General features: G+C 38.7%; 1 protein-coding gene across 1 annotated transcript in view; it reads left to right on the forward strand.

Moving 5' to 3' along the window:
* Window positions 1-18,368, forward strand: part of CUNH11orf53 (chromosome unknown C11orf53 homolog) — a 494,983-nt gene that overhangs the window by 1,377 nt on the left and 475,238 nt on the right. The window lies entirely within an intron of this gene.

Here is an 18,368-nt window from a genome sequence, read left to right on the forward strand (position 1 = left end):
CGCCGGGCGCCCCGCGCGGGGACCCGCCCCCGGCCGCCGGCCCCCGGCCGCGGCGCTCCCAGCGGCTGCCTCGGACTGCGGCGCGAGGAGCCGGGCGTCTTTCTCTGCTCGCAGAGAGCTGCTAGGGTACAGGCGACCGACTGACCTTGCCAGCCCGCAACTCCGGGCGGGCCCAGCCCGCGGGAGCTCGCCGGCCCGTGTCACGAACGGGGGCCTCCGGGGCACGGACGCGCGCCTCTCCCGCCGCCCGGCCCACGCGCGCCCGACCCCATCCCTGCCCGCGCTGCGCCCGCGGGGGACGGCGACGCGGCAGCGCGTGCGGCGGCGCAGTCGCGGCCACCTCAGCCCGAACCGAGGAGCTGCGGTGATTCCTGCCTCGCTTTCAGGGGACTGCAGAGGGGTCCCCCCCCGACCCCAACCCGGACTCCCACCCCACCCCCCAGGCCCCAAGCTCCCCCTCCCGAGGCCTCGGGTTGGAGCTGCGCGTCGCGGGGTGCTGGGCTGTGCACATTGGGACGCCCCCAGCGTCTCCTGACCTCTTGAGCAACCCCGAACGTCAGCGTGTTCAGGTAGCCCTCGCTGGCTTCTGCGGCCCCTGCACAATTTGCACCAGCGGTTCCCGCGGTCCGCGGCTGCGGAGACATGGGCATTCCAAACGTCAAAGCGCAATTAAGGAAAATGCAGGCGAGAGAGGACTCTGAAATTGGGCTTAGCCATTGAGAAGGCTACAATATGTGGAAGTGTTTATCAGATATCTGCGCCGAGAGCCTAACTTCCTGACAGCCCAAAGAGTGGCAAATTTTTTTAGGGCCAGAGAATAACCGGGGAGGGGGGGGGGATTTGGAGTCAACCCCGGTCGAGCTGAGTGTCGCTGCGCTTTGCAGGACCGACTGACTGGTGCGGATGATTCGGTAGGTGGCATTATTCCCTTGGAGTAAGGACTACGTAAAGGGTGGATTAGCGATGAAGGACACCGCTCCATGATACCATGTTGTTGAAGGAGGTTTGTTTGTTTTTGAGATTTTTTTTTTTTTTTTTAAATTGAGGTTCCTGTAGGGTTGGGCTGTTAGCAGGACAGGTTGTAGAAGAATAGGGCTCTGGCCGGCTCTGTTCCAAGCAGGAGATGCTATCCAAAACACACACACATTTACATACACCCCCCCCAACACTGGCATTGTTTATTGTGGAAGTAATGGGGAAAATGTTCCAGCCCATTTTAAGCCTTGTCCACATCACATTGTTCAAAGCAGACTTACATAGGCTGTAAAGAATCTTGATTTATATGATACATATATATGTATAAATCATTCTAATATATATGTATGTATATGTGCACAAACACAATTTTTCAGGAGTGGCTCTTTCTGCAGCTTAGACCCCTGTGTAGTGACAGGACTTCACACCCACTATAGTTTATCATGGATTTTACACTGCAGACAGCTTTGCAGTTCCTTTCATTCCGTTCTGAACTCATGCTATGATGCTTCCTATCGTGAATGGACAATCCCAGTTTTCCTTACTCTGCTTCATTTTTTAAATTTCGATAATACTTATTTCCTTTTAATATTTCATGTAATTAACTTATCTTTAATGTTTATTATCTCTCTTCCAGCGGTCAGAAATCTTTTTGTTACTGTTTACTCTTGCATCTCAGGTGCCTAGAGCAGTGTCTGGCACAATAAATGTTTGTTGATTAAATGAATGAGTGAGACACAAAAAGGATATGAGATCGATCCAGAAGGGCCAGGCCTGAGTTGTTATTTTACGTATTAGGGGTTTTATCAGAAACACCTGTGTTATCAGGTGTTTCTTTTTGAGGTAATACCTCGTGCTCCAATCACATGTGGAAAACTCTCACTTTAGAATTTGTAAGTGCTTTTATTTCAAATTCCATTACTTTTGATTTGCATAAAAAACCATCCCACCCGTCTCCTATAAGGAGTTTTGAGGGAGGTCTCCCTTCCTAAAGAACATTGCTGTTTGCTCAGATTAATATTATCATGAGAGTAATGTAAAGAACACGAATAAGATACAGTCACTCCCCAACTTAAACCCTTCCTTGGCTCCTATGTCTATGGAATAAATATCAAATGCTACAGTGTGATATACAAGGCTGTCTACAATTTGACACCTCACTCCCACTTCTTTGTGTTATCTCCTGCTCTACTTAACTCTAGCCCTGTTCTCCCTCACAGGGAACTGTGTGCACTTCCAAGAACGCCCGGACGTCTCACATCTTCATGGCTTTGAATTGCTGCTCTTGTTGTCTAGGAAGTTTTACTTCTCTATGTTCCAAGCCCTATTGTTTTACATGTATTCATCTAGGGCCTGGCGCATAGCAAACATCTGATAAATATTTGTTGAGGAAAGAAATCTTCAAGGCTTATATCTATAATTACCTCAGGAAAATTTTTCTGACTTTCTCTTTACCTAGCTACCTCCACACACCAACCACACACACAAGGTTAAGTGCACCTTCTGTAGTAGTAACGTAACATTTATTGAGTTACTTTATACTAGGTATTAGTCTAAGCATTTTACCCATTTTAATTCACTTAAATCTTAATCTGTGAGCTATAGTCCCTTACACCCCATTTTACAGATGGGAAAACCCAGGTCACAAGGATGTTAAATAACTTGTTCAAACAGCTGGTAAGCAGTGAAGCCAAACTTGGAACCTGGGAGTGTGCTCCAGAATCAGTGCTCTTCCCCTCTCGTGTCCACACTGCCTCTCCTGTGTGCTTTCCTCTCCTTACAGCACGCAGTACACTAGGCTGTTACCAGCTGTTTTACTTGACTGTAAGCTCCTTGAAATTAAAGGTCGTGTTTCGTCTTCTCTTTTTTTGTGCCAAGCACAGAGTTACACTCTCAAGGATTCTTTGTTTCAGTGACCTAGCTTTGAATGAATGAGTGAAGTAGTAAAAATAACCATTTTCAGGGCGCCTGGGTGGCTCAGTTGGTTAAGCATCTGCCTTCGGCTCAGGTCATGATCTCAGGGTCCTGGGATCGAGCCCCGCATTGGGCTCCCTGCTCAGGGGGGAGCCTGCTTCTCCCTCTGCATGCTACTTCCCCTGCTTGTGCTCTCTCTCTGACAAATAAATAAAATCTTAAAAAAATAATAAGCATTTTCATTATACAGTTTAAGGAAAATGCTCTGATGTGGGAGAAGTAATCGTGGACTAGTCCTATCATTCCTTAGACGGTGAAGCATTTTCTCTGCGCTGGCGATGTTACCGTGTAGAAAGTGTGATGCCAGAAAACAATAGTGATGACAAGGCAACTGAAGGAGTGTGATGACCATGTCTGACACAAGCAGGATGCATCCAGAATATTTTGAAACAAACTGTAAAGCAAAGTACTAAGAATAGCATAGTTTAACAGCTGGGAAACACCAATAGCAGACCTTTAACAGGAACTAGTCTAAGAATGAAACCAAAATGTTTGGCCAACCATTAGATTGAGTGACAGTGAATAAATTTAACTATGAAAGGGGATGTCTGCACAACTCATTCATCCAATATATATTTATTGTGTGTCTGCTGTGTACCAGACACTGTGCCAGGCGCTTGGAATATAGTCAAGTTGAGTCCACAAGTGTCATCCTTGTAAGCCCCAAAATGCACATAAAAATCACTGGCAGTGCTGTCTGAATATTCTAGAGCAGAGATTGCGAACTAATGGGCCACAGAGTGAATTCAGGCGTGTTTTTCAACATATATGCTTTTTTCTTTTTCAAACTTGTTGCCACCTTAAAAATCAAGATATTTCATGTAGAAATCTGGGCTACATTTCTCCAAGGCAACAACAGATAAAACTGAGTTGTAGCTGTGTGTTATTACGTTTAATGCTTATGGTTGTCACAATCACCACTGTCTCTAGTGCTGGGCAACTACTAACACCTGAGGTAGTGGAAGAGGAAATACTGGCAAGAGAGCTAATGAGGCCAGAGAAGAATGACAAATACCAAGTGTGTGTGTGTGTCTGCGTGTGTGTGTGTTTTACATTAATAGAATTTTTCAGGAAGAGAAGAAGTTGATAGTGTCTTATTGTTGTAAGAGATCAAGCCCTCCCCAAGGTGAATATAAGCCTTGATATGGGAGGTTTTGACTTAATTATTAAGATCAGACATGGGGGCTTTCTTTCTCATCCTTTGGTTAGAAGCCCAAAGGGGCTATTTCCTTAAAGAACAGAATCCCAGTTCTAAGACTAGAAGTTTATGAAGTGGGAGACAGAGGAGTTAGGAAAAGCAGAGGAGGAAGAAAGGAAGAAGGGAAGTATAAAAGGAAGATGTTAAGAGCTGAGGCTGGAAAAAGAGTTTGGCCAGACTATGAAGGACCTTGGATTCTATGGTAAAAATTTAGATATTATCCTCTAGGGAAAGTGGTAAAAATGACTGGCATCTGTTGAATGCCTGCCATGTGTTGGATATACATTACATGCATTATCTCATTTAACCTCTACCATCACCAAAGACATTTGTATCATTATACTCATTTTAAATGTGAAGATGAGGGGCACCTGGGTGGCTCACTCGTTTAAGTATCCAACTCTTGATTTTGACTCAGGTCTTGATCTCAGGGTCATGAGATCGAGCCCCGCATCGGACTCTACACTGGATGTGGAGCCTGCTTAAGATTCTCTCTTTCTCCCCCTCCTCCCTCCCTCTCTCTCTCTCTCTCTCAAAAAAAAAAAAAGTTAAAAAGAAAGTTTAAAAATAAATAAATAAATGAATAAGAAGATGAGGCTCAGAGAAGTTAAGCAACTTTCCTAGGTCATTAATCAAAAAGTGGTGGAGTCAGGATTTGAACCCAGATCTGATTGAGTTCAAAGGCCATATGCTTATGATGTCACAGTATTATAATAGTAATACCTATCACTTATTGAGAGTTAACTTTGAAGGATATGGAGAAAAGGATTTGGTAGTCAAAACACTAACTTAAGCACTTTACACACTATCATAATCTTTGAAACAACCCTAATGTTGTGTATTTTTATGCCCACTACATAAGTGAAGAGCTCAGAGATATTAAAGTACTTATCAGAGTTCATATGGCTATGAGTCGAAGAGCCAGAATCAAACCCAGGACACCCAAAACTCACACTCTTAACCACTACAACTGATGGTATGGTCTTATTTTTGTTCCTTGTGACTGAAGAACATCCTAAATTGTGTCCCATTCATTTCATGTGAGATAAAACTAGATATGCCCCTAAGCCCTTCCACTTAGTCCAGGGTAAGCTTGCTTGCTGGTCAGAGGCTTAGCTTAGTTATTTTTAAAGTATATTTTACAAAGCAACTTGATATTTTAATAAGAAACAGCAAAAAGGAGAAATGTCTATTTTTCATCAAAGTTTAGGTTGCTCTGTGAGCCAGATTAAATTAATTAACTGATTATCATTTGTTGTCTATCACATGCCTTATGTTCTTGCCCATTCTTCAAGGGTCGGCAGAATCTGTGACACCTCTCCCCACAAAGGACTTTAGGTTTCTTTTTTCTCTTTGTTTTTCCTAGACATTTCAACTGACTGCATGTTTTTAGCTCTGTCCACATGTTTATTTTATAACCCTCCCTAGGCATTTGTGGAAATCAGCCCATTATCTGTGCTGATATAGTAGAGATTAGGGAGCTCAGTACATGACTAGGTTCAGTAAGTTGTGCAAGATTGCTCAGCTAATAAGTAGTGCAACAGCATTCCAGTCCAGTTCTGGTTCTCAAAAGTATGAAACTTAAATCTTTTCCCTTAAATCCTATTTAAATTATAAATGAAAATCAATTGTTGCATATTTGCAATGGGAAATAACAGAAGATGGTATAGTAATAAAACAAAAATATGTTTATTGCAGCATTATTTAGAATAGCCAAATTATGGAAACAACTTAAGTGTCCATCAATAGATGAATGAATAAAGAAGATGTAGAATATATATGCAGTGGAATATTATTCAGCCATAAAAAATAATGAAGTCTTGACTCTGGCAGCAACAAGGATAGATCTAGAGAGTATAATGCTAAGCAAAATAAGTCAGATAAAGATATATGCCATATGATTTCACTCATATGTGGAGTTTAAGAAACAAAGCAAATGAGCAAAGAAAAAAAGAGACAAGAACCCCCAGACTCTCAAATATAGAGAAAAAACTGATGGCTGCCAGAGAGGAGGTTGGTGGGGGAATGGGTGAAATAAGTGAAGGGGATTGAGAGTACACTTATCACGATGAGCACTGAGTAATGTATAGAATTACTGAATCATTATATTGTACATGTGAAACTAATATAACACTATACTTGAATTAAAACAACAAAACCAAAAGTTTATTTTTTAATAGTGCTTATGCCAACTGAAAAGAAATTAGATACAGAAATTCTAAAAGAATTTTTACTTTAAAGCATATTTTCCAAAGTATGTTATATGCAACGCTAGTCCATTAGGATACTTTTTTTTTTTTAATTAACATATAATGTATTATTTGTTTCAGGGGTACGGGTCTGTGATTCTTCAGTCTTACACAATTCACAGCACTCACCATAGTACATACCCTCCCCAATGTCCGTCACCCAGCCACCCCCTCCCTCCCACCCCCTCCACTCCAGCAACCCTCAGTTTGTTCCTGAGATTAAGAGTCTCTTATGGTTTGTCTCCCTCTCTGGTTTCATCTTGTTTCATTTTTCCCTCCCTTCTTTGAGCCTCTGTCTTGTTTCTCAAATTCCTCATATCCATGAGATCATGTGATAATTGTCTTTCTCTGATTGACTTATTTAGCTTGGCATAATACCCTCTGGTTCTATCCATGTCATTGCAAATGGCAAGATTTCATTTTTTTGATGGCTGCATAATATTCCATTGTGTGTGTGTGTGTGTGTGTGTGTGTATACACCACATCTTTTTTTTTAAAAAGATTTTATTTATTTGACAGAGACACAACGAGAGAGGGAACACAAGCAGGGGAGTGGGAGAGGGAGAAGCAGGCCCCCCGCCAAGCAGGGAGCCTGATGCGGGGCTCGATCGACCTGAGCTGAAGGCAGACGCCCAACGACTGAGCCACCCAAGCGCCCCACCACATCTTTTTTATCCATTCATTTGTTGATGGACACTTAGGCTCTTCCCATAGTTCAGCTATTGTGAACGTTGCTGCTATAAACATTGGGGTGCAGGTGCCCCTTCAGATCAGTACATTTGTATCTTTGGGGTAAATACTAGTGCAATTGTTGGGTTGTAGGGTAGCTCTACTTTCAACTTTTTGAGGAACTTCCATACTGTTTTCCAGAGTGGCTGCACCAGCTTGCATTCCCACCAGCAGTGTAGGAGGGTTCCCCTTTCTCTGTATAGGATACTTTTTTTTTTTTTTAAGGAGGGGTTCCATATTCATGGTTCCATGGGAAATGACACTAATGTGATAATGTACATTATAAAATGTGGTATAGTAAATCTTTGATAAATTCTGTAGTAAAAAAAAAAAACAGCCAAACCCTGCTTAATCTTTGCTTGATCTTTTTCTGCCTCTATATGTTTAACATGCTAATACAGTCCTATAAGAACATTGCTGGGGTATGCAATGAACTTTAATGCAGTGGAGACGGGAGAATGGGGTATATTTCCCTTTAAGTCACTTCCTCTCTATTGTTTCTTTCTCTGGGCATACAATGTGCTCACATCCTTACAATATTGAAATAAAACCTTCTCCATCATGCTTCCTTCTTGAATTATCACTACTGCCCCCCACACATGCTTTCTTTTTTTCCTTCTTGCCAACTTTTGGAAAAAGGAATGCATATAAACTGCCTCTGCTTTTTCATTGCCTTCCCTTTTTGCAAATATGAGATCCCTTTCATGATTTCCCAGTGAGCAAATGCAATAGCTTCTATAATCAAAGATGACACTTTGTAGCGTATGTCCTGCCACTCTTCTCTTGGCAGCCATGACACTTGTATTGCATTCATTCATTAGTTTTACAAATATATAAAGATACAAAATGAACAATTTAGACATGCTTTCTATTTCTAATCTTCAAAAATTTATATTCTAGTTTCTCTATTTCTCTGAATTCTCTAAGTCACCTTCACTGGATCCTCTTTTCCTACCCACGTGTTTAATGTATGCATCTCTTAAGGCCCTTTCATTTCTCTTTCCCCAACATACACTTGTATGTGCAGACACACACACACACATACACACGTTCAAGGTGTTGAAGAGAAGAACCATGACTTTTGATTCCACAGATGTTGAATACATGAATTTATGATTTTCCTAATACTGAATATAACTATAGCACCTATACTATTATTTTTATTCAAAATGAGGATTGTTACATGAGTGAAATGGGAAGTTGTTGTTTTTTCCTATGATAGATAGGTGTGTATTGAGTGAGAGAAAGTCAGAAGTGGATTTCAGAGGACTGTATCGTACATATGAAAAAGACATATAAGCAACTAGCAGATAGTTATTGAGAACTTCTCAATTTTCTGTTAAGAAGTGATTAGGAAGATGTCAGATGAAAATTTTACCATACCATAAAATTTTACCATAAAATTTCTCTGGAAGTGCATATCCATAAAATGAGCAAAAAGAGTTTTTAAAAATCACTTACTGCGGGGCGCCTGGGTGGCTCAGTCGTTAAGCGTCTGCCTTCGGCTCAGGTCATGATCCCAGGGTCCTGGGATCGAGCCCCGCATCGGGCTCCCTGCTCCGTGGAAAGCCTGTTCTCCCTCTCCTTTGTCCCTGCTTGTGTTCCCTCTCTCACTGTGTCTCTCTCTGTCAAATAAATAAAATCTTTAAAAAAAAAAAAAAATCACTTACTGCCACAAAGAAGGAAAGGAACATACCTAAGCCTGCAGTTCTCAAGGTTAGGTCTCAGGCATTGAAACCACCTTGGAAACTTGTAAAAATAATATTTGGGCTTCTTCTCCAGAAATTCTGATTAAATTGGTCTGGGGTGCAGCCTAAATGTACAATTTTTTTAAAGCTCCATACCTGTGTCTAAGGTTAAAAACATTGACCTGGGGTGCCTGGGTGGCTCAGTCGTTAAGTGTCTGCCTTCGGCTCAGGTCATGATCCCAGGTCCTGGGATCGAGCCCCATATTGGGCTCCCTGCTCCATGGGAAGCCTGCTTCTCCCTCTACCAGTCCCCTTGCTTGTGTTCCCTCTCTCACTATGTCTCTCCCTGTCAAATAAATAAATAAAATCTTTAAAAAAAAACCCAAACATTGACCTAAGAAAAACATTCCAAAACATGGTTATTGAGGGGGTGAAAAAGATTCCAGAGAGTAGTAAAGAAGAGTAGTGATGTTATGTTCCTTACCTCACTCCAAATCCTAGAGGGCAAACTTCTGAATTGGCCAAATACAATTCTTGCTAATGTCACTAATTCTAGAAAGAAACATAATGAGTAAGTATTATTATTTTTGTCTTTTCCTTCTGATCAGTGATTAGTAGGAACTGCTGCTAGAAAGAAACTGGTGATAATGAAAAATGAACAATGAACCTGCCTCTCTCTTATGGAAGGGAGGACTTCAGAGCTAAATTCAAGAAATAATCTAAAACTTGAAGGTCTTCCTCCGTTGAATGGTATACCACCCTCCACCCCAACTATAAGCAGAGAGAAGCAGAGAGTCTTAGTATAGAATATATAATAAAACCTCAGAAGAGATAGCAGAGAATGAGCAAGATGAAACAAAATGATGTGGCAGTGATGCAGAAATACTATAGCACAACATGAAATCATTCATTGCATGCGAAAGATAGAATCCAACCTAAATGAAAATATAAACTAAAGGAAAAGAAAATAATTTATAAATGCTGCATTCTATAGAACTTAATGAGAACCAGTATTCAATGAATAAGAGCTCAAAGATGAAATAACAGATGAAAAGAGAGGTTGCAAGCTTAAAATAAATGAGGACCCAAATCAATGTCATTACAGAACAAATAAGTAAAAAAGATGCAAAAACTTAACTTTAAGATCAAAAGAACATCCTGTGTTTTTGGTAAATTAAAAACAGAACACTTAGCAGGAGGATATATCCTTAGTAAACTATTAAACTTCAAGGTTCCACTATAATGCAAGTTCCATGAAGGCAGGAGTTTGTTTTGTTCATTGCGATACTGTTAGTGCCTAGAACACTACTGAGCAAATTAGAGGTATCCAGTAAGTATTTGTTGAATGAATGAAAGGGTGAAGAAAGATTTCTTCACTTATTCAGGCATGAAAACCAACATATCTAATTTCTAGTTCCACTTATAGGGAGGTTGGAAGTCACCACTAGAGCTTAAAAACAAGTAAAAAGCTGAACAGACTGAAAAATTAAGCACTCTTCTTAGATCCATAGGAGGGGAACACACAGGGCAAAGTGCTGCACACAAGATTGGAGAGACAGGGAAATACAGGGAGCCAGGGATTACTGAAGCAGACACTCAAGCAGAAGCTGCTGCCATGTCAGGGTAGGAAAACTTGACTGTAATTGATGAATAGCTAGAGGCTCAATGTGAACAACTCAGAAAGTTAAAATCTGCAGGGGAACCTAGACATGGTGGGGTGGGGTGGAGGGTCCCACAACAGTGTAAGATTTCCAGGATACTAAGTATCAGAGAAAAATCCCTGGGGGCTTCCAGCTGAGAGAGGGAGAAAAGGAACCATTTTGAAATACACCAGAGCATTCTGTTTTTCTTAGTAACACCTGTCTTTCAGCGAAAACTAGTTAACCAGAGCCTAACCTGGTGTATTATCAGAACCTAAGTGACCTGGAAAGGCAATACCTCATTCCAGTCCTCCTTAGCCATCTTGTCCCACCTAAGAGGGGAAGAAAAAAACCTGAGAAACATTTGTGAAGTTCACAGTCCAGAAGCATAGTCTCACTAAAACACAGACCTAATCATAGGACTATAGAATGTTTTCCCTCTCTAGCACCTCACCAGCACATTTTTTAAAAATTTTTTATTGTTATGTTAATCACCATACATTACATCATTAGTTTTTGATGTAGTGTTCCATGATTCATTGTTTGTGTATAATACCCAGTGCTCCATGAAGAATGTGCCCTCTTTAATACTCATCACCAGGCTAACCCATCCTCCCACCCCCCTCCCCTCTAGAACGCTCAGTTTGTTTTTCAGAGTCCATCATCTCTCATGGTTCATCTCCCCCTCCGATTTCCCCCCCTTCACCAGCACATTATTAAAGGCCTACTTACTGCAGTTCCTTTTGCCCATTACAGGATGTCTAGCTATCAAGATAGTTATAAGGCATAACAAAAAGGAAACAAAACAAAACAAAACCCCTCCACAATTTGAGGAGACAGAGTATGTATCAAATCCAGACATGGCAAGGACATTGGAATTTTCAGACTGGGGATTTAAAAGAGCTATCTGTAATATACTAAGGGCTCTACTGGGTAAAGTAGACAGCATGCAAGAATAGATGGGCAATGTAAGCCGAAAGATGGAAATCCTAATAAAGAACCAAAAAGAAATGCTATATATAAACAGTAACAGAAATGAAGGATGTCTTTGATGGGCTCGTTAGTAGATTAGACATGGCCAAAGAAAGAATCTCTGAGCTAGAGGATATATCAACAGAATACCTGAAAACCAAAAAGGAAAGAGAACAAAGGCTGAAACAGAATGTAGTTTCTAAGGACTATGGGACAGCTATAAAAGTGTAACATACACATAATGAGAATACCCACTGGAATACTCGGTGGGAAGGAGAAGAAAAAGGGAAAGGAACAGAAGATATATTTTGAAACAATAATGACTAAAAATTTCTCCATATTAATGTCTGACATGAAACCACAGATCCAGGAAGCTTAAGAACACCAAGTAGGATAAATACCAACAAACTACACCTAAGTGTATTAGTGTATCATTTTCAAATTACAGAAAATCAAAGATGAAGAAAAAATTGTGAAAGAAGCCAGAGGTAAAACACACCTTACCTAAAAAGGAGCAAAGATAATTGCATGTAACTTCTCAGAAACCATGCTAACAAGATAGTGGAGTGAAATATTTAAGGTATTGTGAGAAAAAAAAACACTTCAACCTAGAATTTTTCACCCTGCCAAATTATTATTAAAAAGTGAAGGAGAAATAAAAACTTAGACAAACAAAAATTGAGGGAATTTCTTGCCAATAGATTTGCCTTGCAAGAAATATTAAGAGAAATTCTTTAGAAAGAAGAAATATAATGCAGATCAGAAACTTGGAGCTACATAAAAAAGGAAAAGCATCAAAGAGAACAAGTGAAGATAAAATAAAAACTTTTTTCTTATTCTTAACTGATCTAACAGATAACAGTTTGTTAAAAACAATAATAGTGATATATTCAGTTATGTGTATGTCAGATAGACACACACACACACATATACAGCTAACGTCATACTTAATGATGAGAAACTCAAAGTTCCCACTATGATCAGGTAAAAGACAAGGATGATCCCTCTCACCACTCCTTTTCAACATCATACTGGAAGTCTTTGCTAATGGAATAAAGCAAAAAAAATAAAAGGTATACAAATTAGAAGAAAGACATAAAACTGTCTTTTTTTTTTTTTCAAATGACACAATCATCTATGTAGGACATTGAAAAAAATCAGTCAAATAACTCCTGGACCCAAAAAGTTATTTTTATTTATTTTTTTAAAGATTTTATTTATTTGAGAGAGAGAGTGAGAAAGAGCATGAGAGGGGAAGAGGGTCAGAGGGAGAAGCAGACTCCCCACTGAGCGGGGAGCCCAATGCGGGACTCGATCCCAGGACTCCAGGATCACGACCTGAGCCGAAGGCAGTCACTCAACCAACTGAGCCACCCAGGCGCCCTCAAAAAGTGATTATAACGAGGGTGCAGAATACAAAGTTAATATACAAAAGTCAGTTGCTTTCCTATGTGCCAACAGTGAACATGTGGAATTTGAAACTAGAAACACAATAATATTTCAGTTACCATCCAAAAAATGAAATACTTAGGTATAAGTATATCAAAATATATATAAGATCCATATGAGGAAAATTGTAAAATTTTGATAAATGATAATAAAGGGGAACTAAATAAATGAAGCGATATTCCATGTTAATTGATAGGAAGACTTAATATTTTCAAGGCATCAATTATCCCCAACTTGATCTTTGGATTCATTCCAATCAAAATCCCAACAAGTTATTTTATGAATATTGATAAACTTATTCTATAGTTTATACAGAGAGGCAAAAGATCCAGAATACCCAACACAATATTGAAGGTGAAGAATAAAGTTGGAGAACTGATGCTACCTGATTTCAAGACTTACTGTAAAGATTCAGTAATCAAGACAGGGTGATATTAGTGAAAAAATATACAAATAGAGTACTGGAACAGAATACAGAGCCCAGAAATAGAACCTCATGAATATATTCAACTGATCTTTGATCAAAGTGCAAAGGCAATATACTGGAGCAAAGATAGTTTCTTCAGCAAATGGTATTGGAACAATTGGACATCCATATCCCCCCACCTACTGGTCCTCACAAAAAAAAAAAAAAAAAATCTAGATACAGACTTCACATCCTTCACAGAAATTAACTCAAAATTGATTATAGACCTAAATGTGGAATTCAAAACTATGAAACTCCTATAAGATGACATAGGAGAAAATCTGGATGACTTTGGGTATGATGATGCCTTTTTAGATACAATACCAAGGACATGATCCATTTAAAAAAATTGATAAATATAAAACTTGGGCTCTGCAAAAAACACTATCAAGAGAATGAGACGAGAATACACAGATTGGGAGAAAATTTTTGCAAAAGACACATCTGATAGAAGGCTATTATCCAAAATATACAAAGAACTCTTAAAATTCGACAATAAGAAAACAAGCTGATTAAAAAATGGGCCAGTGACCTTAAAGACACCTACCAAAGAAGATGCATAGATGGAAAATAAGCATAAGAAAGGGTGCTTCACATCATATGTCATTAGGAAAATATAAATTAAAACAATGAGATGCTAAAACACACCTATTAGAATGGCCAAAATTCAGAATATTGACAACACCAATTGTTGACAAGGATATGGAACAACAGGGACTTTCATTCATTGCTGAGTGGGAATGCAAAATTGCATAGCCACTTTGGAATATAGTCTGGTGTTTTCTTACAAAATTAAATATACTTACCATTGGATTCAGTAATTGTGCTCCTCATTATTTACTTAAAGGAGTTGAAACCATATGTCCACATAAAAACTTGCATGCTGACATTTACAGCAGCTTTATCCATAATTGCCAAACCTTGAAAGTAACCAAGATGTCCTATATCTTGAATGGATAAATAAACTGTGGCACAACCAGATAATGGAATATTATTCAGCACTAAAAAGTAATGAACTATCAGGCCATGAAAAGACATGGAGGAACTTAAGTGCATATTACTAAGTGAAAAGCCAATCTGAGATAGCTACATACTGTATGATCCAACTATATGATATTCTGGAAAATACAGAACTATGGACACCATGGACACAATAAAAAGATCAGTGATTGCTAGTGGGGTGGGGGAGAGGAGATGAATAGGCAGATGATAGAGGATTTTTACGGCAGTGAAAACACCCCATATGATATTATAAAGATGGATATATGTCATTATTTTTTGTCCAAACCCACTGAATCTACAACATCAAGAGTGAACCCTTAGGCACACTTGGGACTTTGTGTGATTATAATGTGTCAATGTAGGTTCATCGTTGGTAAAAAATAAAATACTATTTTGGTGAGTGATATTGATAATGGGGGAGCCTATGTATATTGCAGGGCAGAGAGTATATGAAAAATCTCTGTACCTTCCTCTCAATTTTACTATAAACCTAAAACTGCTCTAAATAAATAAAACCTTAAAAAAAAAAAAAGCAAATTACCTACAAGGGGAAGAGGGTTGAGGCTGCCTCCAGGCTTTTCTACAGCTAGAAGAAAACACACTAATATCTATAAAGTTTTGAGAGGAAAAGTGGCTCAAGAATTATACCCAGCCAAACTGACACTCTGCTGTAAAGGCACTGGACTAAGTCCTTACACATTATCTCATTTAGTCTTAACAATAAACCTATGAGAGAGGCATTATTATGATTCCTGTCTTAAAAAAGAGAAGTCTGAGGTTCTGCAACTTTAAATCACTTGCCAGGATTGTGTTAGCCAGGAATCTAATCCCAGTAGTATGACTTCAAATGCCTTTATATTAATTCTCTCATTTAATTCTCATAATAATTCTGTGGATTTTTTCCCCCTCAGATTAAAAAAAGACAACTTGAGTATTAAAAGATGAAATAATTTTCCCAAAGACATTACAGTGCTGGGATTCAATCCGGGCCTATATAATTCCACCAATCATGGGCTTTCCAGAGTGCCAAGCTTTAGTATTGTGTGTGTGTGTGTGTGTGTGTGTGTGTGTGTGTGTGTAGGTTTAATTACTGATTTCATCTGACTCTGTCATCATCCCCTCTTCACCTTTTCTTGGAAAACATACTGTACAGAGAAGTCTTAATTCCTAAAACTTTCACTTACCCTGATTTTATGATCTAGTAAACATGCCCTTGGCAATTTTTATTCAAGATCAGAACTGAACTTGTTGAGTACAGAGCTTATGGTTCTAAATGTGCTTCAGAAGCCAAAGAAATTAGAAAAGGGCAGAAAGCAGTGAGATTCTCACAATATAACTCAATACTATTGTTCTACTTAATTCCTTAGCCTGGAAACAAATTTTTCCTGAGGAAAACAAAACAAAACAAAAAAACCAAAACAAGTTTATAAGCTCTGATTTCTCTGCCTGTTCAGATAGTTCCTTATTTGTCTCTTTGTTGTTGTTGTTTTTTTTTCTTTTCTTCTTCTTTTTTTTTTTTTAGGAGTGTCAAATTGCTTCAGGGATGAGCAAATCAATGAATATAGGTTTTATTTTTGTGTTATAGACCAACATATCTGTTCGTAATTTATGTCCTGATTTTATTCTACTGTGTCATGAACTCACACTCTGAGGTAGTAGGCTGTGGACAGAAACTTCTACCATGCTTTGAACTGAGTTTTTAGTTTCTTGGATGGAATGGTATGTATGCCCTGTAAGAATCACAGAATCATGGATGAAAAAAAAAATTCATAGATGCTCCTCTGAAAATTTAAAAACATGAAACTTTTTTAAAAAACAAGTTCTTTAAGCAGAATAGTAAATTTTACATTACCAAGTAATAGATCCAAAATGTAGATAATCCCAAACCACAAATGAGCCAAAAAGTAATTTATAATTAGTTTAAGAATGTGTTAATTTTGTTTGGTAATACTAGTAGAGTTTGTGTGTGCACTAACTGTACCATTTTTAGGTTAATGGTAAAATTGATCTGATTTCCTAGAATAGTAAATGTTGACTGGTTGATGCAGGGAGGCAACTGGTCTAGGATTATAGCTTTGCAAATATATCTGTCTCTGGGTAAGGAACACTTAAATAGCAATTAACCTTGAATCTGACACTTCATTCCTTTCATACCTAGGGTGGGCTAACAAAATCAATTTATGAAGTGGCCATATGAAAGGACCTTTTATAGTTGATTTAAAGTATGAATCCTAAAAGCTGTTTTATTCCAAAAAAATCAAGAAGACCTGCAATATTTATTCTAGGGAGGAACAAGTAGCTGGTGCATAAAAATATTTTTTAATCTTCCCAAGCATATTTACATTATTTTTTGCACTCACTAGATGTTCCTGGCATTTTCATGTACAATGTGAACAACCAATAATTGACTACTAGCATTTTATTTAAACTAGAAACCAATTTATTCTTAAAAATAGAAATTAAAGAAACACCTAAGAGGGGTGAAAGTGGTCAAAAGGTACAAATTTCCAGTTATAAAATATTAAATCCTGGGGATGTAATATACAGTATGGTGACTATAGTTAATACTGTAATGTATATTTGAAAGTTGCTAAGACAGTCCTGACAGTTCTCATCACAAGAAAAAAAATTATGTCTATGTATGGTGATGGATATTAACTATGCTTATTGTGGTGACCATTTTGCAATATACACATATATTGTATTCTTATATAATATGAAACTAATATGTTATATGTCAATTATATCTCAATTTTAAAAAAATAACAAAAAATCTTACCTAAATTTATGAATTTGCTACTGGTACTTTCTTTAAGAATCATTAGGCATGGAATTAAGCAGAGAAATTCCATTTGGAGTGAGAGATCTAAGTTTGTTTCCTGGCTGCACTTCCTAACTGTGTAAACATGAGCAAACTCTGAACTTTAGTTCAGATAAATTTAACACTTACCTCAAGTGTTTGTTGGCTTGGCATCCATGAGACGTAGGTAAAAGCATGTTGAAAAATGTAAAGCACTACAGAAGTAATAATTGTTGTTCTCTTCAGTTTAATTCAGACATGAATTTCCCTGAACCTTTGCTCTAAAGTAGAACCTTAGGTTAATTTTGGAGTTTCCTGACTCTCTGAGCCTTATGCCAGGCCCTGGCTATGTTCCTGAGAGAACAGAGAAGTGGGGAGAGGAAAAATGTTCCTTCCATTCATCTTTCCCAAGCCATACAAAAAGGCCTTGTAAACCAGAGACTATGCAAATAAGAGTGAAACAATAAGAATTCACCCCCCTGTAAATTAAACTTGAGAAGTTTTCTTTTCTGTGTGAGCTGATTATGAGGGCATTGAAAGCTGTCTCCAGAGTTCCCGTGATAAAATCCTTCAATGTTGAATTACTGAAGGATGCCCTAACTCCGAGAATGGAGCAGAAGAGGAGAGTGATGAGAAAAGAGAATGCTTATGTTGACACACACAAATGCTTTTGTAATCAGCAAGGAATGGAAGGGAATAAAGTGCACATGAATGTTTAATGGGGTTTTTAGGCAATTAAATTTTGCAGAAATGTGCTGTAAGCATGTGGCATTGCTTAAGGGCTGGCCCGATCAGGTCAGGTGATCACAGTCTTGTTTGCACACTGTGTGGCAGGGAAGGGAGAGAAACATATTCGTTTTTTGAGGAATATGGGATGGCTGCCTTAGAGCAGTGATCTGTTGTTTACGACTTTCGGTTAGCAGGAATCATTAGGCACCACCTACATTGGATCCAAGGATGGGGGGGAGGAGGGAATAATGCTTTCTAGAAAGAAAAGAACAAGTAAAGATATCTCCACTGTATCACAGACTGTGTTGCTAAAGGCATACTGTTGCTCTGTAGGGGGGGTATCAAGAGGGGACAAGATAAAATTACAGCTGATTCTGCATTTGTATGTTATCTTGGCAAGAACAGCAGCAGGGCTTAGCTTAACAAAATATTAACACTCTTCCCAAATGCTAATGAAATATAAGTAGAGAAATTGGGGGGAATTCTGAATGTAAGTA

The sequence above is a fragment of the Mirounga leonina genome, unplaced genomic scaffold (assembly GCF_011800145.1).
Source record: "Mirounga leonina isolate KUSES-001 unplaced genomic scaffold, KU_Mleo_1.0 Mir_153, whole genome shotgun sequence".
Taxonomy (NCBI): Eukaryota; Metazoa; Chordata; class Mammalia; order Carnivora; family Phocidae; genus Mirounga; species Mirounga leonina.